This window comes from Callithrix jacchus, chromosome 4, assembly GCF_049354715.1.
Source record: "Callithrix jacchus isolate 240 chromosome 4, calJac240_pri, whole genome shotgun sequence".
Taxonomy (NCBI): Eukaryota; Metazoa; Chordata; class Mammalia; order Primates; family Cebidae; genus Callithrix; species Callithrix jacchus.
The window spans coordinates 40,647,118-40,670,978 of NC_133505.1; the positions used below are offsets into that span (position 1 = coordinate 40,647,118).

The 23,861-nt window shown below is 50.1% G+C and overlaps 1 long non-coding RNA gene across 50 annotated transcripts in view; it reads right to left on the minus strand.

Moving 5' to 3' along the window:
- LOC118153111 (zinc finger protein 76) overlaps positions 1–23,861 on the minus strand; it is a 61,587-nt gene that overhangs the window by 1,380 nt on the left and 36,346 nt on the right. For 10 of the 50 annotated variants that reach the window (XR_013534104.1, XR_013534103.1, XR_013534100.1 and 7 more), the window contains 6 exons: positions 22,410–22,421; positions 22,218–22,314; positions 22,028–22,103; positions 16,783–16,811; positions 15,969–16,054; positions 3,472–4,417 (listed from right to left, as the gene is read on the minus strand). This is a non-coding gene — a long non-coding RNA (zinc finger protein 76). Of the gene's footprint in view, positions 1–53; positions 168–703; positions 869–1,569; positions 1,734–1,826; positions 4,418–5,006; positions 7,638–9,612; positions 16,055–16,736; positions 16,812–22,027; positions 22,104–22,217; positions 22,422–23,695; positions 23,738–23,861 lie in introns of those variants that run through there. The other 40 variants (XR_013534115.1, XR_013534112.1, XR_013534110.1 and 37 more) reach the window with 36 other exon arrangements.

Genomic DNA, 23,861 nt, shown 5'->3' on the forward strand with positions numbered 1-23,861 from the left:
CTTGCGGCCTTCTCTGGTCGTGGGATCCCCTTTCCTCCCAGATCTCTACTCACCTGCACTGCAATGTGCGTTCCGTTGGCTGTGGCCAACAGTGCCACCTGTTGATGACGAAGAGATGCTACACTTGAGTCTTCAGCCACCACAGCCCCAGAGGTAATGATTGTGACCTGAAAGGCAAAAGAAGGTCTTCCATCCCACCTGCAGTATACTCTCCCTCCCCACAATCCAAATAAAAATCCTTCCAAGTAAGGTGCTGGGAACAACCCAGAAGAGAATGGATAAAACCATATGGGTCAGATTAATTAGCTTGGGGCTCAGAGCTAAGTAAGATTGGGTTTGCTCCCAACTTAAAGCCCAGTTTAATTTAGGGCTTTTGAATCATTGAAGAACAGAGCTGTAAAAAATTCCGGAGATATTTTAATCCCCTCACTTCAAAATAGAGAGAAGTTCGTGGAAAAGTGATTTGTCTAAGGTTGCAAAACAAATTAGGTTTGAATTGAGATTTGGGAAGTGTCTCTTGACCTTCATTCAACTGCTTTTAAAGATGAGAGCTGGCCCAGGAACTGTGGGGAAGACCCCTTTTTTGCGGGGAATCTTTGTCCTGGTAAGAAGACTTGACTAGTTTAGACTGCGCTTTAATGCCCACCCCATGGAAAGGAATGACAAGAGAATAAGAAACCCCAAGCAAACCGCCTGGTCATACAGGCTGCATCTGGGTGCCATCAGCGCTGACCATGGTGACCGTATGTGTGCCAGATGTGGCCAGGTCGGCATCATGACTGGGGATGGTGAGGGCGGTGCTGCTGTGCTGGGTGACCATACTGATGGCACTCCCCAGGGCCTGCAGGTCTTCCGGGGATAGGCTGACCTGCCAACAGGAGGGGGAAGATGAGCTGGCAATGTCAGTGGAGGGTTGTCTGAAAGTCCCTATGGAAGATATATACCTGCTCTCCCAGACAAGGTCAGCTTATTAGTTTCATGTCACAGGGGTGGAAGGGGTGAGTGACAAGCAAACAAAATCGGTCCAAGGTTCCAAAGAGAGGCCACACTAAAAGAATTCCACTGCTTACTTCTATTTATCACCACTTTGCCTCTGGGCCCTGTTGTATGCAGCTCAGGGTCACCACCTGATTGTGTCCTGACAACTCTGGAAAGCACAGGTGTGCTTTCTAGTGAGGGTACTGACAAGGGTCAAGTTATGCAGCTGGCTAGTATACTGGTAGGACCAGACCTCAGGCTTTCAGACCCCATACCATGTTCTGGCTGCTATATGAACAAGCCTCTCTTGAGAAGGACATCCCATGTCCCATTCAGATGAACAGGTCCTGTCAGCTCCCAAGTAAAGAGAGAAACTACTAACTGTGCTCCAGAAGTCCCAGAGACTGGGCTGGAAGCATAGGAGGACGAGGAGCTCTGTTACAAAATGTGGTCCCCGCAGCCTCAGCCTCAGAGGTCTATAAAACTGAAAGCTGGGTGGCAGTGGGGCTGTCAGAATTTCAGGGCTCTGAGTCCCCAGAGAGAGTGGAGAGTGCCAGAAAGTGTGGCACCTCTGCCCTCCAGGGCCTGTACCTGCTGGGCACCATCCTGAGTGATCAGGGCCACCTGGGGGGCCCCATCTTCTTCGGTCACCATGGCCACTTGGGCTGGGATGTCATCACTCTCTTCTTTCACCTCCGAAAGGTAAGCTATGCGGGGTCGTTTGGGTGGCGGGCTCTCCTCAGTTGCAGAGGCGGCTGGGAGAGGAGAGCCAAGGCTGACACCTGCTACCAGATACCATTGGGAGGCCTGGCTTGTCCCCACTCTTACCCCCTGCCCACTCCCCTTACCTTCAAGCTGCTGCTGCTCATAGAGGGCCTGCTCGCTCTCCTCTGTGGCCTCCAGCTCGCCGTGGGCGCTGCACTTATGCATGGCCAAGGTAGAGGTCTGCCGGTAGGTCTTGCCGCAGGTGCTGCAGGTGTAGGGCTTGCAGTGTGTGTGCACCACATGGTGCTTATACAAGCTTGAGTACTCGGTGAAGCGTTTCCCACAGCCTGGCACCGTGCAAACGTATGGCTTCTCCCCTGGGGACACTGGGCTGTGAGGGGATTGGGAACTGGGGCTGGCAAGGGGAAAACTAAGGGGACAGGGGTGAGGGACAGGGTTGGTGAAGGGAGAGCCAGAGGGAGGGAGAGGGACTGAGAAATGAGACTCTATATGGACAGGGTTGAGGAAGATGACCAGTGGAATGGAGAGTGCATGGGTGTTGAACTACTGAATCCAGAGACAAGGCAGAAAGGAAATGAGGGACAGGGCAAGGCTGGGGCTAGTGAAGGCGGTGGTAGGGGCACTGGGGCTTATAAGGTAAAGGGTGGGAGGTTGAGAGTGGTGAACAGCAGAGGCAAGAGGCAGGGATGACTGAGTATCAGGTATGATGGGAGAGAAAGGACATACATGCTAAGAAACAACACGGAAAGCTGGATGAGGGACACAACACTGGGGAGGGTGAGGATACAAAGGAGTCATGGACAGTGGAAAAGGTGAAGAGTTGAAGGTGACAGTTCACTCTGCTTCTTCCCCATTATTCCTAACCCTGGCCTCTTTTCAGGAGCTCAGTCAGAGTTGGAGAATTCAAGGTGTGTGTAGAGAGGTGGCAGGAAGCTGAGGGACCCCAGAGAGGACAGGCAATACCTTTCAGATTGGACCTAACTGGAAATGGAGGAACTGCTCGCTGCAAGTGAAAGAGTTGTTCTGGGGATACCGTACCCCCAGACCAGCCTGGAATGGCTGGCACAGAAGGGCTCTGGGCTGGGAGCTGAGAATATGACTTAGATGGGAAGCCTACAGTAGAGGGGTTGGGGCCTCAGCGAGGGTAGTCCTCACATGCCAGCTGGCCCACCTGTGTGGATGCGCACGTGATTCTTATAGTTGGTGGCACTGGTGAAGCCTCGGCCACAGTGGGGCAGGTGGGTTGCAGACACTCTGCTGCTCTGTGCCCTCCCTGCACAGGACCGGGGCTAAGAGAAGGGCAAGGCGTGAGGCAAAGGAAAAAGCAGATTTACTAGCACCTGCCTTCGTCAAAAGAAAAGCAGGAATAATGAAAGGATGGAGGAGGACGTGGAAGAGAGCAAGAAAAATATATAGCTAAACCAGAGTCTAAAACCTGGCCCAGACTGGAGAGAGTTCAATGTGCAGTGTGGAAAAAGAAAGGACATTGAAAGTATGCATGCCCCAAAAGAACGGTCTATAAAGATCATGAGGTTTACCCCCATGCAATACCTAGTGGTGGCATATGATCCAAACTGGTGGGTCACTGTCTTACACTACTACTATTGCGGCTATAGGAGTATCAGGTAAAAACGAACAAAAACAAACCCTTATGCCAATCAAAATATGTCACTGGAAGGCAAGAGGTGCGGCACACGTTCTTATATCTTCCCAGCTGCCCTGTTCCTTTGTTGGGGAGGAATCTGCTCCAAAAACTACAAGTACACATTTCTTTTTTTTTTTTTTTGAGACGGCGTTTCGCTCCTTACCCAGGCTAGAGTGCAATGGTGCGATCTCGGCTCATCGTTAACCTCTGCCTCCTGGGTTCAGGCAATTCTCCTGCCTCAGCCTCCCGAGTAGCTGGGATTACAGGCACGCGCCACCATGCCCAGTTAATTTTCACCATGCCCAGCTAATTTTTTGTATTTTTAGTAGAGACGGGGTTTCATGTTGACCAGGATGGTCTCGATCTCTTAACCTCGTGATCCACCCGCCTCGGCCTCCCAAAATGCTGGGATTACAGGCGTGAGCCACCGCTCCCGGCCTGTGGTTTGCATTTTTAAAGCTCCCTGGGTTGCCTAGAGGAAAGGCTGTAGGGGGCCGGCATGAAACAGGTAGGCAGGTTTCCGAGGTTGTTTCCGACGTGGGGCGGGGTCGTCTGGCAGCGGCTACGAGGGCAACCAAGGGAGTACTTACCACTAGGGGGAGGGCCTTGGCCAACACCTCTGCTCAGTGGGGAGCCAGGCCCCGCCCCGGGTGGTACCTCCTATCTTGCCCCAAGTGAGGGGCTTGTAAGGAACTTTCTCTCCGTCATCCGCAGGGTGGAGCCGAGCTGTCTGGGGTCTGGAGTCCGGGAAGAGTCGAAGGCTTGTGAGCGGCCCAGGCGTGGGCGCCTGCGGCGGGAAGGCGGGACCAGGAGGTTGGCATCGCAGGGCCTGTGCGCACCGAAGCGCAGCAAATAAGTCTCGGCCAAGACTGCCCCGCTACCACCAGCTCCTGCGGAGCGTGCGCACCTGGGAACTGCCAAACCGTGCCACATTTTCTCTCCTTCTGGCCTGGCCTTCAGAGATCGATCCGCAGCGGCTGAGCGCAGGGCCTCCTCTACTGAAGGCAGCTCCCAGGGCTTCAGAAACTCGCAGTCAGTGGTGGGAGAGCTGGGAGAGCCGGAACAGACCTGCGCAATAAGAACCAGATGATGATGTTGCTGTAGTACAGTTTGCAGAGCGCAGAGAAGGGAGCAAACGGCGACAGCAGAGAGGAATCCAGAAGGCTTCCAGGAGGAGGCACCATTTGTGATTTGGGGTTGCAGCAGGAGGAGGAAGTTGACAGGTGAATAAGGGGAGGGCATGCCTGCCAGGCGAACCGTCTGTGATGGGGAAGTGTCCAGTCTGTACCATGACCCCACTGTCCACTTTCCTAAGTAGGAACCACTGGACTCCTCTCTTGTCCTGGGCCTTTTTGTTTAGTCCATCCTTTATTTTATTTTATTATTATTTTTTGAAATGGAGTCCCGCTCTGTTGCCCAGGCTGGAGTGCAGTGGTGTGATCACAGCTCACTGCAACCTCTGCCTCCATACCCGACCCACCTGTTTATGTTTAGCTCATTTTGTCCCCACCATCCATCCCCCTCCATACCCCCACTCTGCCTTTGCTGGAGCCCTAAATCACTGCCCTGGCCTTCCATTCTCTCAAGGCATCTGCCCCACCACTGCCAGGGTGCTCTCTTTCTTGCTCCCTCTCTGTAACCCCTGCCCACCCTGTACCTCTCAGCCACAGCACCTGCTCCAGCCCTGGTTTCCTCACAGCTGCTTGATTTTAGGGCTAACAGGATTCACTGCATGTGATTACTTGCTCTTGCCACGGGAGACGCAGCATGAAGGCAGGCCCTGGGGGTGCAGGCAGAGGTTTCAGGGGAGCTTTGTCTTTGTGTCTGCAGTGTCCAGCATGGTGTCAGGTTCAATATATGACAGTAGCCTGAATGAGCAGAGGGTGGCGTGCAGCAGGAGGCTTGAGGATAGGGGTGGGTGAGAGCTGCAGAGGCAGGCAGGTGTTGGACTACATAGAGCCTTACATGCCAACCTAAGCAGCTTGGCATTCATCCTCAGAGCAATGGGAGACAGAGAGGGCTTGAGACCTGGGAGAGTGGCCTGGTAAGATGTCTGGTGAAGGGCCAGGGGGCTAATGTGGAGGCTGTCACAGAGGTTGCAGTGAGCTGGGACAGTGGCAGGTGGGGTGGACAGGAAAACAGGGAAGTGGTTCTCAACTGGGGGCAATTTTGCCACCCCCCCCAAGCATTGAGCATTGCCTGGAGACACACCAGTGTCACAACTTGGGGAGTGCTACTGGCACTGAGTGGGTAGAGGCCAGGGATGCTGCTCAGTATCCTCGGGACAGCCCGAATAACAAGGAGTGATCTGGCCTTAAGTGTCAACAGTGCCAAGGGTGAGAAACCCTGCCCTGGGGGAAAACCCAGAGAATCACCTGCAGGGTGTGGGGAAATGGAGCCTATCTCAGCCTGAACTCTTGAAGCCATGCTGAGGCTTGGCTCTTCCGTATTTTAGCCGTGTAAGAACCCTGGGCGAGTGTCATTCAACGTCTCTGCACATGGTTTCCTCTTTTTTTTTTTTTTTTTTTTTTTTTTAGATGGAGTTTCCCTCTTGTTGCCCAAGCTAGAATGCAATGGCATGATCTTGGCTCATTGCAACCTCCACCGCCTCCCCCTTCCCCCCACACTCCCCTGCCGCCACCGCCCTGTGTTCAAGCAATTCTCCTGCCTCAGCCTCTTGAATAGCTGGGATTACAAGCATCAGCCACCACGCCCGGGTATGTTTTTGTTTTAGTAGAGACAAGGTTTCTCCATGTTGGTCAGGCTGGTCTCAAACTCCCGACCTCAGGTGATCCTGCTGCTTCGGCCTTCCAAAATGCTGGGATTATAGGCATGTGCTACCACGCCCAGCTAAGTTTTGTATTTTTACTAGAGATGGGAGTTCACCATATTGCTCAGGCTGGTCTTGAACTCCTGACCACAGGTCATCTGACTGCCTCAGCCTCCCAAAGTGCTGGGATTACAGGCATGAGTCGCCGTGCTCAGCCGCACCCTGGGTTCTCTGCTGTTCCTTGCCCACACCCAGCTTACCCTGCCTCAGGGCCTGTGCCCTCGCTGTTCCCTCTGCCTTGGAGGCCCTGCCTCTGGGAGTCTATGTGACTCACTACCTCACCTCCTGAGGTCTCTGCTCAGCGGTCACCTTCTAAAGGGGTATTTCTTTTTAATTTATTTAATTTTTATTTATTTTTTATATTTTTGCAGAAATGTGTGCAACTAAAGGAGTATTTCTAAACCACACAATGTTTAAAAAAAAAAAAAAAAAAGGCAATGGGTGCTCTGGCTCACTCTGGCAACCAATCCCAGCACCTCGGGAGGCCAAGGTGGGTGGATCACTTGAGCCCAGGAGTTTGAGACCAGCCTGGGCAACAAGGTGATTTTTAAATTTTTCAATGGCTAATTTTTGTTACTTTTAGTAGAGATGGGTTTTCGCCATGTTGGCCAGGCTGGTCTCCATGTTAACCAGGCTGGTCTCGAACTCCTGGCCTCAAGTGATTTGCCCACCTCAGCCCCCCAAAGTGCTGGGATTCCAGGTATGAGCCACCGGGCCTGGCCTATTTTGCCCTGCTTTATCTTCCCTCAGATCACTTTCATCATGTAACATATCATATATTTAATTTGTTTATGTGCTTGTTGACTGTCTCTCTTAACTGGAATGTAAGTTTCATGAGGGCAGGCATTGTTGCCTGTTTTGTTTGCTGCTGTGAGCCCAGCTGCCTAGCATATATAAGGTATTCCTTGACTAAAGCTAGGCACGGTAGCTCTCACGGGTAGTCCCAGCTGTTTGGAAGGCTGAGGCCAGAGGATCACTTGAGATCAGGAGTTCAAGACCAGCCTGGGCAATATAGCAAGGCCCTGTCTCAAACAAAAATCAAACATAAAATATTTCTTAAGTACTGCTTGAATGAATGGTATGAGTGAAAAACTACCAGGAGTCAGAGAAGTAGGAAGGAAATGAAGAGAAGATAGGATCGTAGACAGCAGTGCAGGGGCTGAGTGGACCCTGGGAGAGGCTGGGGTCCTGGCCTGGCCTGGGCATGAAGCCTCAATCATCTGCCCTCCCCAGGCCCTTGCACCCAGGCCTGCTCTGCTTTACCAGCTCCTAGACATGGCTCCTCTAGCCCAGGCAGATGGCCAGGCCTGAACAGAGTGTCCTTACCCTTCTGATAAGCTGCTTCCTTTCAGGGCCGCAAAGGGCAGAATGTGTCCTGCTGCTCAGGAAGTGCCCAAGAGCCTGGACAGGTCCCTGGAGTGGGCAAGGAGCTGGGCATTTGCCACCTTGACAGCTACCCTGTGCAGAGGCAAAGCGGAGAGGAGCAAGGGGCAGGGACCAGGGCAGATCCCTACCCTTCCCCAACATGCCCTACTCCTCACAGTCAGCAAATCTCCATTTTTTTATTTTTACTTTTTGAGATGGAGTTTCACTCTCGTTGCCCAGGCTGGAGTGCAGTGGAGTAATCTTGGCTCACTGCAACCTCTGCTTGCTGGGTTCAAATGATTCTCCTGCTTCAGCCACCGAGTAGCTGAGATAACAGGTGCCTGCCACTATGCCCAGCTAATTTTTTGTATTTTTATTTTTATTATTTTTTTGAGATGGAGTTTCGCTCTTGTTACCCAGGCTGGAGTGCAATGGCGTGATCTCGGCTCACTGCAACCTCCACCTCCTAGATTCAGGCAATTCTCCTGCCTCAGCCTCCTGAGTAGCTGGGATTACAGGTATGCGCCACCATGCCCAGCTAATTTTTTGTAATTTTAGTAGAGACGGGGTTTCACCATGTTGACCAGGATGGTCTCAATCTCTTGACCTCGTGATCCACCCGCCTCGGCCTCCCAAAGTGCTGGGATTACAGGCGTGAGCCACCGTGCCCGGACTATTTATTTTATTTAATTAATTTACTTATTTAGCAATGGAGTCTCACACTGTCACTCAGGTTGGAATGCAGTGGCACAATCTGGGCTCATTGCAACCTCCGCCTCCCGGGTTCAAGCAATTCTCCTGCCTCAGCCTCCCAGAGTAGCTGGGACTACAGGAATGCACCACCACGTCTGGCTAATATTCGTATTTTTTAGTAGAAATGGGGTTTTACCATATTGGACAGGCTGGTCTTGAACTCCTGACCTTGTGATCTGCCCGCTTTGGCCTCCCAAAGTGCTGGGGTTACAAGTGTGAGCCACTGTGCCCAGCTTTATTTATTTATTTATTTAGACCGAGTTTTGCTCTTGTTGCCAAGGCTGGTGTGCAATGGCATGATCTCAGCTCACTGCAACCTCCACCTCCCAGATTCAAGCGATGCTCCTACCTCAGCCTCCCAATTATAGGCAGCTAATTTCTTTTTTTTTTGAGATGGAGTTTTGCTCTTGTCTCCCAGGCTGGAGTGCAGTGGTACAATCTTGGGTCACTGCAACCTCTGCCTCACAGGTTCAAGCAATTCTCCTGCCTCAGCCTCCCAAGTAGCTTGGATTACAGGTGCCCACCACAACATGGGCTAAATTTTTGTATTTTTAGTAAAGACAGGGTTTCACCATGTTGGTCAGGCCAGTCTCGAGCTCCTGACCTCAGGTGATTCACCCGCCTTGGCCTCCCAAAGTGTAAGGGTTACAGGCGTGAGCCACTGCACCAGGCCATTTTGTATTTTTATTATAGATAGGGGTTTGCCATGTTGGCCAGGCTGGTCTCGAACTCCTGACCTCAGGTGATCCACCACCCCCCGCCCACTATAACCCCCCGGCCTCCTAAAGTGCTGGGATTACAAGCGTGAGCCACTGCACCTGGCCAACAAATCTCTGCTGAGAAGCTGTTGGGAGTACGGCTGTGAACATTCCCTGCCCTAGCTGGGTTTCTGTGACTGATTGCCTGCAGCTCAGCTTCTTTTGAACCTGAGAACCCAGGTGCAGGTTCCCAGCCCCCTCGCCCCAACAGGTTTTTTTGTTTTGTTTTGTTTTTCAATACAGGGTCTCACTCTGTTGCCCAAGCTGGAGTTCAGTGGCACGATTACGGCTCACTGCAGCCTCAAACTCCTGGGCTCAAGCAATTGTACCATCTCAGCCTCCCAATTAGCGGGAACCACAGGCATGCATCACCACACCTGGCTAAATATTTTGTATTTTTTGGCCGGGCACGGTGGCTCATGCCTGTAATTCCAGCACTTTGGGAGGCGGAGGCAGGTGGATCACGAGGTCAAGAGATTGAGACCATCCTGGTCAACATGGTGAAACCCCATCTCTACTAAAATTACAAAAGATTAGCTGGGCATGGTGGCACGTACCTGTAATCCCAGCTACTCAGGAGGCTGAGGCAGGAGAATTGCCTGAACCCAGGAGGTGGAGGTTGCGGTGAGCTGAGATCGCGCCATTGCACTCCAGCCTGGGTAACAAGAGCGAAACTCCATCTCAAAAAAAAAATATATATATATATATATATATATTTTTTATATAGTATAAAAATACTATATAAATATAAATTATACTATATAAGTATAAATTTATACTATATAAGTATAAAAATACTATATATATATATATATATAGTATTTTTTGTAGGACAGGGTTTCACTGTGTTGCCCAGGCTGGTCTCGAACTTCCGGGCTCAAGTAATCCACCTGCTTTAGCCTCCCAAAGTGCTCAGATTACAGGTGTAAGCCACTGCACCCAGCAATTTTTTGTTTTTTAAGATAGAGTCTTGCTCTATTGCCCAAGCTGGAGTGGAGTGGCATGATTTCGGTTCACTGCAAACTCCGCTTCCCGGGTTCAAGTGATTCTCCTTCCTTAGCCTCCCAAGTAGCCAGGACTACAGGCGCATGCCACTAGCAAATTTTTAAAAACGCTTTTCGTAGAGATGGGGTCGCTCATAGGCCTCCTCCCAGCACGCATTACTGACTTGGCTTCTCCCTCCAGGAGGCTTTTCTGTCTGTGGCCTTCACTGTCACGGACAGGCAGGGCGAGCCAGGCTCCACGCTCTCTGGCCTCGTCTTTGAATCTGTACCATGGGTGCTAGCCTAGGGTCTCCTGGTGCGCTCCAGGGCCCTAACCTCTGAGGTCCCAGTTAGTGCAGAAAGAGAGACCATTGCTGAGATGTCATCTGTGATGGTTTTAAACGTGCGCCAACATGATTTGGCACTCTTCCCATTGAGACATAGGATCTGTGTCCCTCTCCCTGATTCTGGGAGGCTTCTGTAAGTAAAGTTGGGTGGGTACGTAATAAAAGGCCATGCAGTTTTCATCTGCTTTTCTCAGGACACTTGCTCTGGGGTAAGCCAGCCCCAGTCTGACTGCCCTGAGATTGTGGCGCTGGAGAGGCCAGGTGGAGTCGCTCTGATCTACAGCCCCAGCTGACCTCTCAGCTGACAGCCAACACCACCTGCCAGCCATGGGAGGGAGCTGTCTTGCGCTATTTGCCCAATTGAGGCTTTCAGATGACTCCAACCCCAGCTGACATCAGACTGCAATCACATGAGAGACCCCAGTTGAGAACTGCTTAGCCAGGGCCCTCCTGAATTCCTGACCCACAAAATTTAGACCCCCCAAAAAAATGGCTGCTGTTTCATGCCACTAAGCCTGTCTGATTTGCTATGTAGCATTAGTCATCCCTAGATACCTGCGGGGCATTCGGTCCAGGAACCCACTTGGATCATCAGGGGATTCCCCTCTGAGAATACTTAAGTCCTTTATATAAAATGACATATTTGTGTATAATCTGCACCTATGTACTTTAAATTATCTCTCATATACTTTAAATTATCCCATATACTTTATACTTCAAATTATCCCATATACTTTAAATTATCTCTAGCTGGGCGTGGTAGCTCACACCTATAATCCTAGCACTTTGGGAGGCAAAGGCAGGAGGATTGCTTGAGGCAGGAGTTCGAGACCAGCTTGGGCAACATAGCAAGACCTTGTCTACTAGAAATTTAAAAAAATAAGTAAGTTAGCTGGGTGTGGTATATGCATCTGTAGTCCCAGCTACCTGGGAGGCTGAAGTGGGAGGATCACTTCGGCTAGGAGGTTGAGGCTGCAGTGAGCCATGACTTGTGCCATTGCACTCCAGTCTGGGCAACAGAGTGAGACTCTGTCTCAAAAAAATTTTTATTTTTATTTGTTTATTATTTTTTTTGAGACAGAATCTCACTCTGTCGCCCAGGCTGGAGTGCAGTGGCATGATCTCTGCTCGCTGCAACCTCCACCTCCTGAGTTGAAGCGATTCTCCTGCCTCAGGCTCCTGAGTAGCTGGGATTACAGAAGCACACCACCATGCCCAGCTAATTTTTGTATTTTTAGTAGAGATGGGGTTTCACCATGTTGGTCAGGCTGGTCTCAAACTCCTCACCTTGTGATCTGCCCACCTCGGCCTCCCAAAGTACTGAGATTACAGGTGTGAGCCACTGCACCTGGCCAAAATTTTTTAAAAATTAAAAAAAACTTACCTCTAGATTACAGTCATTATAATGCTGAATCCACCTTTTCTTAAATTTTTCCCGAGATGGAGTTTCCCTCTGTCGCCCAGGCTGGAGTGAAGTGGTGCAGTCTCAGCTCACTGCAACCTCTGCCCCCTGGGTTCAAGAGATTCTCCTGCCTCAGCCTCCCAAGTAACTGAGATTATAGGTGCCTGCCACCACACCCAGCTAATTTTTTTATTTTTTAGTAGAGATGGGGTTTCCCTATGTTGGCCAGGCTGGTCTCGAACTCCTGACCTCAGGTGATCCACCCACCTTAGTCTCCCAAAGTGCTAGGATTATAGGCGTGAGCTACCATGCTCAGGGCCTGCATCCTGGGGAACCCAAACCAAGACAGAGATACCAAGATGAGTCTTCAACAAACTTAGAATCAGGCTGGGAGATGAAATCCACATGGTTGCCAGGCTGGAGTGCAATGGCGCAATCTTGGCTCACTGAAACCTCCAACTCCCTGGTTCAAGCGATTCTCCTGCCTCAGTTCCAGAGTAGGTAGGATTACAGGCACAAGCCACCACGCCCAGCTAATTGTTGTATTTTTAGTAGAGACAGGGTTTCACCATGTTGGCCAGGATGGTCTCGATCTCCTGACTTTTTGATCCGCCTGCCTCAGCCTCCCAAAGTGCTGGGATTACAGGCGTGAACCACCGTGCCCAGCTTTTTTTCCAGATATTTCCAAACTGAGGTTGGTTGCATCTGCGGACGTGGAGGCGCAGATACAGAGGGCTGGCTGTAGTAAGCGGAACATTGCCTCAGAGCCCTTCCTGGTTCTTTCCTTAGTCCCTGCCTACCATAGCTCCTAGGGTGAACCTCTCCTGGACTAGACCCAAAGCTGGGCGATGGCTCACTGGGCTCTGAAAATGGATTGAGGGAGTGAGGCGGGCTGCTCATCATTCCTCCAGCCCCCAGGGTATAAACAGGAAGCCCTTGGCTAACCCTGATGGCCGTGAGCAGCCACACACCAGACAGATGAGCCACTGGCAGCACGTCCCACCCCAGGCCCTACTGTTGGCCAGGACCAAGGTTTCCCTGATGTTTGCCTCTGTGCCCATGCTGGCCTTTAACCAGGCCCTGCCCTCAACCTCTGGCACCCCACATCTCCAAGGCCTGAACTCCTAACCCTGGCCTACTGGCTGAGCAGGGCTGGAGCCGGATGAAGACAGGATGAGCCGTGACCAGGGCTCCCAGCTTCAGGGAACTGAGGCCTTAGATGTGGCTAGGGCTGGAGTCAACACTGGAAAGACTGACCGGCAAGAGGAGGGCATGTGAGGGCGAGGCTGGTAACAGGGTTGCCTCTGGAGGGGAGGGAATGTCTGGGGCTAATGGAGGGAGATGTTTTCCTGTCTGCCCCATTTTTTTTTTTTCTGATGCGGAGTCTCATTATTGCCCAGGCTGGAGTGCAGTGGCGCAATCTTGGCTCACTGCAATCCCTGTCTCCTGGGTTCAAGCGATTCTCCTGCCTCCGCCTCCCCAGTAGCTGAGATTACAGGCGTGTGCCACCACGCCTGGCTAAGTTTTGTAGTTTTAGTAGAGACCGCTTTTTACTATGTTGGCTAGGCTGGTCTTGAACTCCTGACATCAATTGATCTACCAGCCTTGGTCTCCCAAAGTGCTGGGATTGATTACAGGTGTGAGCCACCATGGCCAGCCCCCATTCACCTTTTTACCAGTTGAACATTCCTTGTGACTGTGAAACCCGGTCCAAATACACACCTACATGCTTATATGAACACACGGAAAGATGACAGCAAAAACAGTCACCTGTGAGGGAGGGGACTGCAGCGTCCTCGAAGTGGCCTGTTGGCAGGAAGGCTACAGGAACGGGAGAAAGTTGCAGCAGTTGCCCTGGGTGTCTGCCTGCATCCCTCAGCTTTCCTCCCTACCTATGAAGACTGTTTACTGAGCTCTTGGGCAACTCTCTGCCTTTTTTCAGTCTGTGGGAGGATGGCTGGTCATGGTCACAGGGCAGGCCGGAGGTCCAGAGAGTTAAAGCAGCAGCCTTCAAGCAATGACCGACCAGCAGTTGATGAAAAAACACCCTTCTGGGCATGGTGGCATGCATCTGTCATCCTAGTGACTCGGGAGGCTGAGGTGGGAGGATCACTTGTGCCCAGGAGTTCAAGGCTGCAGTGAGCTATGATCCTGCCACTACACTCAGGCCTAGGCAATAGAGCAAGAATTTTTTTTTTAAGTTGCAGTCTCTCTTTTTTTTTTTGAGATGTAGTATGGCTCTTGTTGCCCAGGCTGCAATGCAGTGGCGTGATCTCAGCTGACTGCAACCTCCACCTCCCAGGATCAAGTGATTCTCCTGCCTCAGCCTCCCAAGTAGCTGGGATTACAGGCATGTGCCACCATGCCCCGATAGTTTCGTATTTTTAGTAGAGACGGGGTTTCTCCATGCTGGTCAGGCTGATCTCAAACTCCTGACCTCAGGCAATCTGCCCGCCTTAGCCTCCCAAAGTGCTAGGATTACAGGCGTGAGCCACTGTGCCTGGCCAAAAGATCTTATCTCTTAAAAAAAAGAGGTTGGGTGCAAGGTGGCTCACTGCTGTAATCCCAGCACTTTGAGAGGTTGAGGCAGGAGGATTGCTTATGCCCAGGAGTTTGAGACCAGCCTGAGAAACATAATGAGACCACGTCTCTACAAAAAGTAAAAAATTGGGCCGGGCGCAGTGGCTCATGCTTGTAATCTCAGCACTTTGGGAGGCCAAGGAGGGCGGATCAACTGAGGTTAAGAGTTCAAGACCAGCCTGGCTAACATGTTGAAACCCTGTTTCTACTAAAAATACAAAGAATTAGCTGGGCATTGTGGCACACGCCTGTACTCCCAACTACTTGGGAGGTTGAGGCAGGAGAATGGTTTGTTCCTGGGAGGTGGAAGTTGCAGTGAGCCGAGATTGTGCCATTCCCTCCAGCTTGGGCAACAGAGCGAAACTCCAGCTGAAAGAAAAAAAAAAGTAAAAAATTATCTGGGCATGGTGGCATGCACCTATAGTCCCAGCTCCCTGGGAGGCTGAGGCAGGAGGATCACCTGAGCCCAGGAAGTTGAGACTACAGTGAGCCATGATTGTGCCTCTGCACTGCAGCCTGGATGACAGAGCAAGACCTTGTCTCAAAATAATTAATCAATAAAACAACAAACCCCTTGCTGCCTGGCAGCTGGCGTGGGTCAACTCTGAGGCATACTCTAGCCTGGCTCTCTGAGCTCTCCAGAGGGCTATAACTGCTCACAGTGGTGACTGGTTCCATGACGTCTCCATTCTTGGCATCCTTCCCTCCCGTGTCACTTCTCCATTCCTCTGCTGGTGTTTGCCGTGGGCACCCCCCACACACACACACATTCAAGTGTGTGTCCTCTAACCTTTGTCTCAGGGTCTGCATCCTGGGGAACCTAAACCAAGACAGAGGTTTTAAGATGAGTCTTCAACAAACTTATAATCAGGCTGGGAGATGAAATCCACAGTTATGATAATGAAGTACTATTAATAAAAAGAAAGCAGGATCAGGCACGGTGGCTTACGCCTGTAATCCCAGCACTTCAGGAGGCCGAGGTGGGCAGTTCTCCTGAGGTCAGGAGTTCAGGACCAGCCTGGCCAATGTGGTGAAACCCTGTCTCTATTAAAAATACAAAAAATTAACTGGGGGTGGTGGTGGGTGCCTGTAATCCCAGCTACTCTAGAGGATGAGGCAGGAGAGTCGCTCGAACCCGGGAGGCGGAAGTTGCAGTGAGCTGAGGTCGCACCATTGCACTCCAGCCTGGACAGCAAAAGCAAAACTCCCTCTCAAAATAATAATAATAATAATAATAATAATAGAACATATATAATAAATCTAGCCAAGATGACCTGCCTCTTTTAAGTATGGGCTCTGTGCCAGGGACTGGTCATTGGGCACAATGTCTCTTATCTTGCTGAAGCCAGATAAGAGTATTCATACTCACCAGAGTCCTTGTGTTACTCCATTTGCATTGCTATGAAGAAATGCCTGACACTGGGTAATTCATAAAGAAAAGAGTTTCATTGGCTCATGGTTCTGCAGGCTGTACAGGAAGTATGACACCAGCATCTGTTCCTTGTGAAGGCCTCAGGAAGCTTGCAATCATGGTAGAAGGCAAAGGGAAGCAGGTGTCTCACATGGTGAGAGAGGGAGCAGACAGACGTGGTAGTTCATACCTGTAATCCAAGCACTTTGGACGCCAAGGCGGGCGGATCACCTGAGGTCGGGAGTTCAAGACCAGCCTGACCAACGTGGTGAAACCCTGTTTTTAAATTTAAAGAAAAAGAGAGAGAAAGAGAAAGAGAGCTCGTGAGAGAAAGTGGTAGTATGTGCCACACTCTTTTTTTATTTATATTTATTTATTTATTATTTATTAATTTTTTTTATAGAGACACTCTTTTTTTTGAGACGGAGTTTTGCTCGTTGCCCAGGCTGGAGTGCAATGGCGCGATCTCGGCTCACTGCAACCTCTGCCTCCTGGGTTCAGGCAATTCTCCTCCCTCAGCCTCCTGAGTAGCTGGGATTACAGGCATGCGCCACCATGCCCAGCTAATCTTTTTTATTTTTAGTAAAGACAGGGTTTCACCATGTTGACCAGGATGGTCTCAATCTCTTGACCTCGTGATCCACCCGCCTCGGCTTCCCAAAGTGCTGGATTACAGGCGTGAGCCACCACGCCCGGCCCGATCTCACATGAACTCAGAGCAAGAACTCTCTCGTCACTGCAAGGAGGGCACCAAGCTATTCATAAGGGATCACCCTCATGACCCAAGCACCTCCCACCAGTCCCCACTTCCAACACTTGGGATTATATTTCAACATGAGAGCTGCAGGGGACAAATATCCAAACCATGTCATATTGCCCCATGACCCTCCAAATCTCATATCCTTCTCACACTGCAAAATACAATCATCCCTTCCCAATAGTCCCCAAAAGTCTTAACTTGTTTCACTATCAATCAGTCAAAAGTCCCAAGTCCAAAGTCTCACCCAGAGATGAATTTCTTCCACCTCTGAGCCTGTGAAATGAAAGACAAGTTACTTACTTCCCAGATACAGTGGTAGTACAGGCATCAAATAAACATTCTCATTTTTAAAGAGAGAAATTCGCCAAAAGAAAGAGGCAAGAGACCCCACACAAGTCCTAAATCCAGCAGGGCAGTCATTAAATCTTAAAGCTTTGAAATAATCTCGTTTGACTCCCTGTCCCACTGGGGAGCTCTGGCCCTGTGGCTTTGCAGGGTGCAGCCCCTGGGGGTGCTCTTGGTTGAAGTTGAGTGCCTGCAGCTTTTCCAAGCTCAGGAGGCAAGCTGCCCATGGCTCTACCATTCTGAGGTCTGGAGCATGGCAGTCCCCTTCCCACAGCTCCACTAGGCAGTGCCCTGATGGGGACTCTGTGTGGGGATTCCAATTCCACATCTCTCCTCCCTTGTGGCAGGCTTCTGCCTTGGGCACCCAGCCTTTCTCATACATTCTCTGAAATCTAGGGAAAGCTGTCAAGCCTTCTTCATGCGCAGTCTGTGCACATGCAGACTTAACGCCACATGGGAGCTGCCAAGGCTTACGGGTTGCACACTCCAGAATGGCAGCCCAAGCCATATCTGGTGCCCTTTGAGCCATAGCTGGACATGGAGCAGCTGGGATGTGGGCAGCTCTGTCTCAAAGCTGGGCAGGGCAGCAGGACCCTGGGCCTGGACCAGGTAACAAGTCTCCTCCTAGGCCTCTGGGTCTGTGATGGGAGGGGCTGCTCTAATGATTTCTGAAATGCCCTTGAGGCCTTTTTTTCCATTGTCTTAGATATTAGCACTTGGCTTCCTTTTAGTCTTGGAAATTTCTCTAGCAAGTGATTGCTCCACAGCCTGCTTGTATTCCTCTTCCGAAAATACTTTTTTTCACGAGCCGGGCACAGTGGCTCATGCCTGTAATCCCAGTACTTTGGGATTACACCTCACTAGAGGTGGTGTCAGTGCAAGAAATGTGGCGTGGACTCTGGAGAGAATGGGGGTGGTGGGGTGCAGACAGCAAGCCTGTCTAGAGCTAGAGGGTGAGGCTGCCTGGTAGAAGGCAGAATCCAATCCTACCCAGCTCTAGCAGCCTCCTGGCCCCTGCCCCTGCCCCTGCAAGTCCACGCACACACCCTTGCTCGGAAGGCAGAAAGTGGAGGAGGGAGGAGACTTGTACTGCAGTACTTCTGTTACACAGCTTTTGTAACGGCCTTTCTGGAATTAGCAATTGCAGTGGGTGTCTTGCTTCTGGGTCTGTAGGTGCTTAAAGGCCATACGAACTTGGCTGGGACTAGGATGGGGAGAGCATCGCCAAGGCCACAGGACAGGAAGTAGAGAAGAACAAACTTGCAATGGCCCAAGCTACCCTCTGCTCCCCGCATTCTCCATGTCTAGCAGCGGGGCTGCTGGCTGCTGCACACTCAAACCTATGGCACAGCTGCCTGTTCCTTAAGGCTGCACTGGGGACTCGCAGAAACTGGGTTACCTGCAGTGCTGAGGCGGCTCTCCATAAAACAGTGTGTCCTGCCTAAAACCACCCCCACTTTTTCCACAGGGAACTTGTCCTCCTGTAGCTAAACCCAACTCCTGCCCCAGGCTTCCAGGGGGAAAGGAGAGGCAGTCTTCCAGCTGAATGTGGGGCATCCACATTAGGCTGGGCATCAAAGCCACTGTCCAGATGCCCCCATGGCAAAAGCCCACCCTTGCTGTTTTGTATAGGGCTTCTTAAACAGGCACACAGATAGGTGGTGTGCTTTGGGAACAGTGAGCTATAAACTCAGTCTTGAACAGGAGAACTAAAAGGAAGGCCTTAGGAAGGAGGCTTTGGCCAGAATAGACCAAGTTTCCAGGTGATGCCAGGATGAAGTTACTGCCTTTGGGAAGATGTTGGTCAGGGGAAGGGGGATGTATGTGGAACTTAGTTTACACATGGCTTGCAAAAAGGCTTTCCTTGAACACACCTCCCTAAATGAGTTGGGTCCCCTGTTCCTCCATCTTACCTGTTCAGTGTCCATCATCACCCTAGGAGGGCAGCTCTGCCATGACAGGGACTGGCCCAGCCTCTCTGCCTAATGCATGGCTGACACTGGGTGAATTGGAGGGGAGGGGTAGGAAGAAATAATCAATGTCATCTGCATCACAGGCCTGGCTCCCTGGGAGAGGGCTTTCCTCTGAGTGGTTGCTGTCTGACATCCCTCTCTGCCCCTGTGCTAGAAGCATGGCTGATGCTGTCCACCTGCAGGAGCTGTCAGCAGCTGGCCCTGCCCTGCCCTCCCCATGGCCCTTAACATTGTGGGGAATGGAGAGGGGCTGACTCGGATGCTCACTTGGAGTCAAGGCGGATGAGCGAGTGCCGCCCTGCCTCCCGATTGCCTCTGCTGATAAATTTGCCACAAGGGCCTCCTCTATTGTCGACACCGCAATCACTTGCCACCTCCCAGCTCTTCCTCTTCCCTGTTCCTTCTCTTTTTCAGGGGACTCCAGCTGAAGAAATGCTGGGGGGCTGGCAGTGTGCTGCATAGGCCTGTCCACCCCATTCCATCCTGTCCTCCCACGAGAAAGATGTATTCAAAACCATCTGATGGAAGCACAGAGTCTGCCCGTGTTACATACACACCCGGAAGAGGGTTTCTGCACCAGCGTTCTATAGAGGATGGGCTAGGCCTCGGCTGTTTCTGAGGTTTGTTTCCAGAGACAGAATTACCGGAGAGGCCCACTTTCTACGTCCTGTACCTCTCTAGTTTGGGTTTTGTTTTTTTTTTGACAGTCTTGCTCTGTCTCCCAGGCAGTGGTGCCAACTCAGCTCATTGCAACCTGCGTTTCCTGGGCTCAAGCAATTCTCCCACCTCAGCCTCCCAAATAGCTGGGACTACAGGCGCACACAACCACGTTTGGCTAATTTTTGTATCTTTAGCAGAGACGGGGTTTACCACTTTGGCCAGGCTGGATGGCCTTTCTTAAATAAACATATTTTGTTTCAGAATAAAAATAAATAAAATATGGAAAATATGGCCAGGTGTGTGGCTCATGCCTGTAATCCCAGCACTTTGGGAAGCCAAAGCGGGTAGATCCCTTGAGCCCAGGAGTTCAAGAGCAGCCTGGGCAACATGGCAAAATCCTGTCTCTATAGAAAATAAGAAAATTAGCTGGGCATGGTGGTTCGTGCCTCTGGTCCCAGCTATTTGGGTGGTTGAGGTGGGAGATCAGCTGAGCCCAGGAGCTTATGGTCAAGGCTGCCATAAGCCTGGATCACATCTAGCCTGAGTGAGTCTTTGTCTCAAAAAAAAAAATATATATATATATAGGCATAAAAATGTTATCTATATATGGGTATTGTCTGCTAATTATTAGCTACTAATATCTTTTTTTTTTCTTTTGGTTACAAGTGACAACTAGTATCTTTGGTAGTTATGTTTTCAGGATTAGGGCTCTGCTTAACGACCTTCCCATAATGGCTATTTCTTTTGAAATTTGCTTGACATGTTTTTTAAAAGTCCACATGTTTTGTAAAGCACAGATTTAAAACAATTTTTAACCTATTTTTGGCCAATATTTGTAGGCAAATAGTTCCTATCTAACTGAATAGTCTTTTTTGAATATTAAAGCCTAGTTCCAGTAGCTTTATTGGATTACACACGCTGAAAAGCATGTATAATCTTGGAGTATTTGAGAAGTGTCTGTTTCATTCCTTACTGTTTTACCAATTGCAAAAAAAATTTTTTTTTGAGATGGAGTTTCCCTCTTGTTACCCAGGCTGGAGTGCAATGGTGTGATCTTGGCTCAGCACCATCTTGGCTCACTGGAAACTCTGCCTCCCGGGTTCAAGCAATTCTCCTGCCTCAGCCTCCTGAGTAGCTGGGGTTACAGGCATATGTCACCATGCCTGGCTAATTTTGTATCTTTAGTAGAGTCGGGGTTTTTCCATGCTGGTCACACTGTTCTTGAACTCCCGAACTTAGGTGATCCACCTACCTTGCCCTCCCAAAGAGCTGGGATTAGAGGCGTGAGCCACTTCGCCCAGCCCACAAAGTTTTTTCTAAGTGATATTTATCTGACACTTTCGAAGGGAGAAGAATGCCCCACAGCCAGTCACTTGAGGCCTTGTTTCCGGAAGTGGCGTCCTGGAAATAACCATAGCTGTGAGCAGTGGGCATCTCACGGTTTAATGTTACGGTCAGTGTGGCCTAGAAGTGAGCTCCAGCACCCTGCTGCCCTCCCAACACCGGACACTAAAGAGGTAACCAGAAAAGAAAAACAAGAATGGTTTCGGTTTCTAGACTATTTAAAAGAAGAGAATCTCCTATTTTTAAATTTAAATTTAAACTTGATTTTTTTTTTAGAGACAGGGTCTCATTTTGTTACCTAGGCTGGAGTGCAGTGACACCATCATAGCTCACTGCAAACTTGAACTCCTGGGCTGAAGTGATTCTCTCACCTCAGCCTCCCTAATAGACTGCAAGCACATGCCACCATACCTGGCTGATTTTTGAACTTTTTTATGGAGATAAGGTCTCCCTATGTTGCCCAGGCTGGTCTTGAACTCCTGAACTCAAGTCACCCTCCCCGCCTTGACCTCCCAAATTGCTGAGATTATAGGTATGAGCGAGCCACTGTGGAAAGGAGAGAAACCTTTGAAATGCAAACAGACTTTTCTAGAAGCACGCTTGGCTTCATCCCTCAAATTTACTTGATTCTGGTTCTTTTTCCCACTCTATAAAACTCTTTTACATAGTTGAATTTACATGTATCATTAAGATAGATAATTTCCACGGTTATATCCTTCTTAGAGGTCACTTCCCCCTACCCCACTGCTTGATACAACTTTTTTGAGGGGGTGTGCCCAAGGGCATCATGGGACTGGACTGAGCTTTTTGAAAGCAGGGGCCATTTCTTAGTCATCTTGGGTATCTGCATCACTTATTGTGAGTGAGTGAATGAATGAGGATGGAATGAGTGATGTCTGCTCTGCTCTCACATGGCCATAAAGCTGCCATCCAGGTGCCCATTCCCAGGAGGAGATGGGGTCCACAGTCTCCATCCCCAAACCCCTCTCCTTCATGGACCTTGGCTGGAGCCCAAGTTTGGAGCAGCCCAGCCCAGGGAAGGCATTACAGCTGGACAGCTCCCCGCAAACAAAGAGCAAATTGCCCTAGCACCCCAGTCTGAGAACAGTGAGACCAACATGCCAGAATGGAGGTGGAGGGAAGGGAGGGGCAGGGGCATGAGCATACCTCAACCCTGTGGCCAAGGAACGGGCACAGGGAAGAAGGAAAGGAAATATGCTGGGCTCAGCAGGAGAGTGCAGACCTGTGAGGGAAAGTGAGGAAGAGCTTGCAATGTTGGGCAGACAGGCAGGAAAAAGGTTTCCTTTCCTCAGAGGAAAAGGAAGGAGAAAGCCCGGTTTAAAAACAAAACCCTCACCTGTACCCTCCGTAACCAAAGATCCCGGGACACCAATCCTCAACCGCGGAGAGTAGGCTGGGACACAGAGCAGTTCATCCACCCCCGGAACCGCAAGCTGTGGGAGGAGCAGGTTTATGGGCCTTGAAACCCTCTGAGATGGGAGAGATAATATCCATAAAATCCAGGATTGCTAGAGAGCCGCAGACTTACTTCTCCAAATGGCTGAAAATAGAAAGTAGGAAGTGAAATTAATAGAGCTGGGAATGAGAAAGAAACAAGGCCATGTGTGCATATCTTTAAAGCTAGAAAATAATCACCACATCTTCTGAACACATTACATTCCCGGTGCTCAACTAAGCAATTTGCACTTATTTAATCTTCATATAACAATCTAAGGAGATGGATATTACAACCTTGCTTTATTGGTGAGGAAATTTTCTTGGAGAAGTTAAGTTATTTGCCCAAAGCCACATAGCTGAGCCCAGTTCCAGCTGACTCAAAAGGGTACAAATTTAGTCACTATGTCAGTTGCTTTCAACCCTTGTTTGTTTGTTTGTTTTTGAGACAGAGTTTTGCTCCTGTTAGCCAGGCTGTGGTGCAATGGTGCAATCTCGGCTTACTGCAACCTCCATCTCCTGGGTTCAAGCAATTCTCCTGCCTCAGCGTCCCAAGTAGCTGAGATTACAGGCATGTGCCACCACTCCTGGCTAATTTTTTGTATTTATTTGAGAAGGGGTTTCACCATGTTGGTTAGGCTGGTCTTGAAGTCTGACCTCAGGTAATCCACCTGCCTCAGCCTCCCAAAGTGCTGGGATTACAGGTGTAAGCCACCATGCCCAACCTGCTTGTAAGCTTCTTTGATTAGGACCCACAGTAAGAAATATATTTTAGACCAGGCCTGGTGGCTCATGCCTGTAATCCCAGCATTTTGGGAGGCAGAGGCAGGCGGATCACCTGAAGTCAGGAGTTCGAGACCAGCCTGGCCAATATGGCAAAACCTTGTCTCTCCTAAAAATACAAAAATGCTGGGTATATATCCAAAGGAGTATAAATCGTTCTACTATAAGGACACATACACATGAATGGTCATTGCAGCACTGTTTACAATAGCAAAGACCTGGAACCAACCCAAATGCCCATCGATGATAGACTGGACAGGGAAAATGTGGCACATATATACCATGGAATACTATGCAGCCATCAAAAACGATGAGTTTGTGTCCTTTGTAGGGATATGGATGAACCTGGAAACATCATTCTCAGCAAACTGACACAAGAACAGAAAATCAAACACCGCATGTTCTCACTCATAGGTGGGTGTTGAACAGTGAGAACACATGGACACAGGGAGGGGAGCTTCACACACTGGGGTCTGTTGGGGGGAAATAGGGGAGGGACAGTGGGGGGGTGGGGAGTTGGGGAGAGATAGCATGGGGAGAAATGCCAGATATAGGCGATGGGGAGGAAGACAGCAAATCACACTGCCATGTGTGTACCTGTGCAACAATCTTGCATGTTCTTCACATGTACCCCAAAACCTAAAATGCAATAAAAAAATGCAGAAATGAATTGAGTGGGTGGCAAATGCCTGTAATCCCAGCTACTCGGGAGGCTGAGGCAGGAGAATTGCTTGAACCTGGGATGTAGAGATTGCAGTGAGCC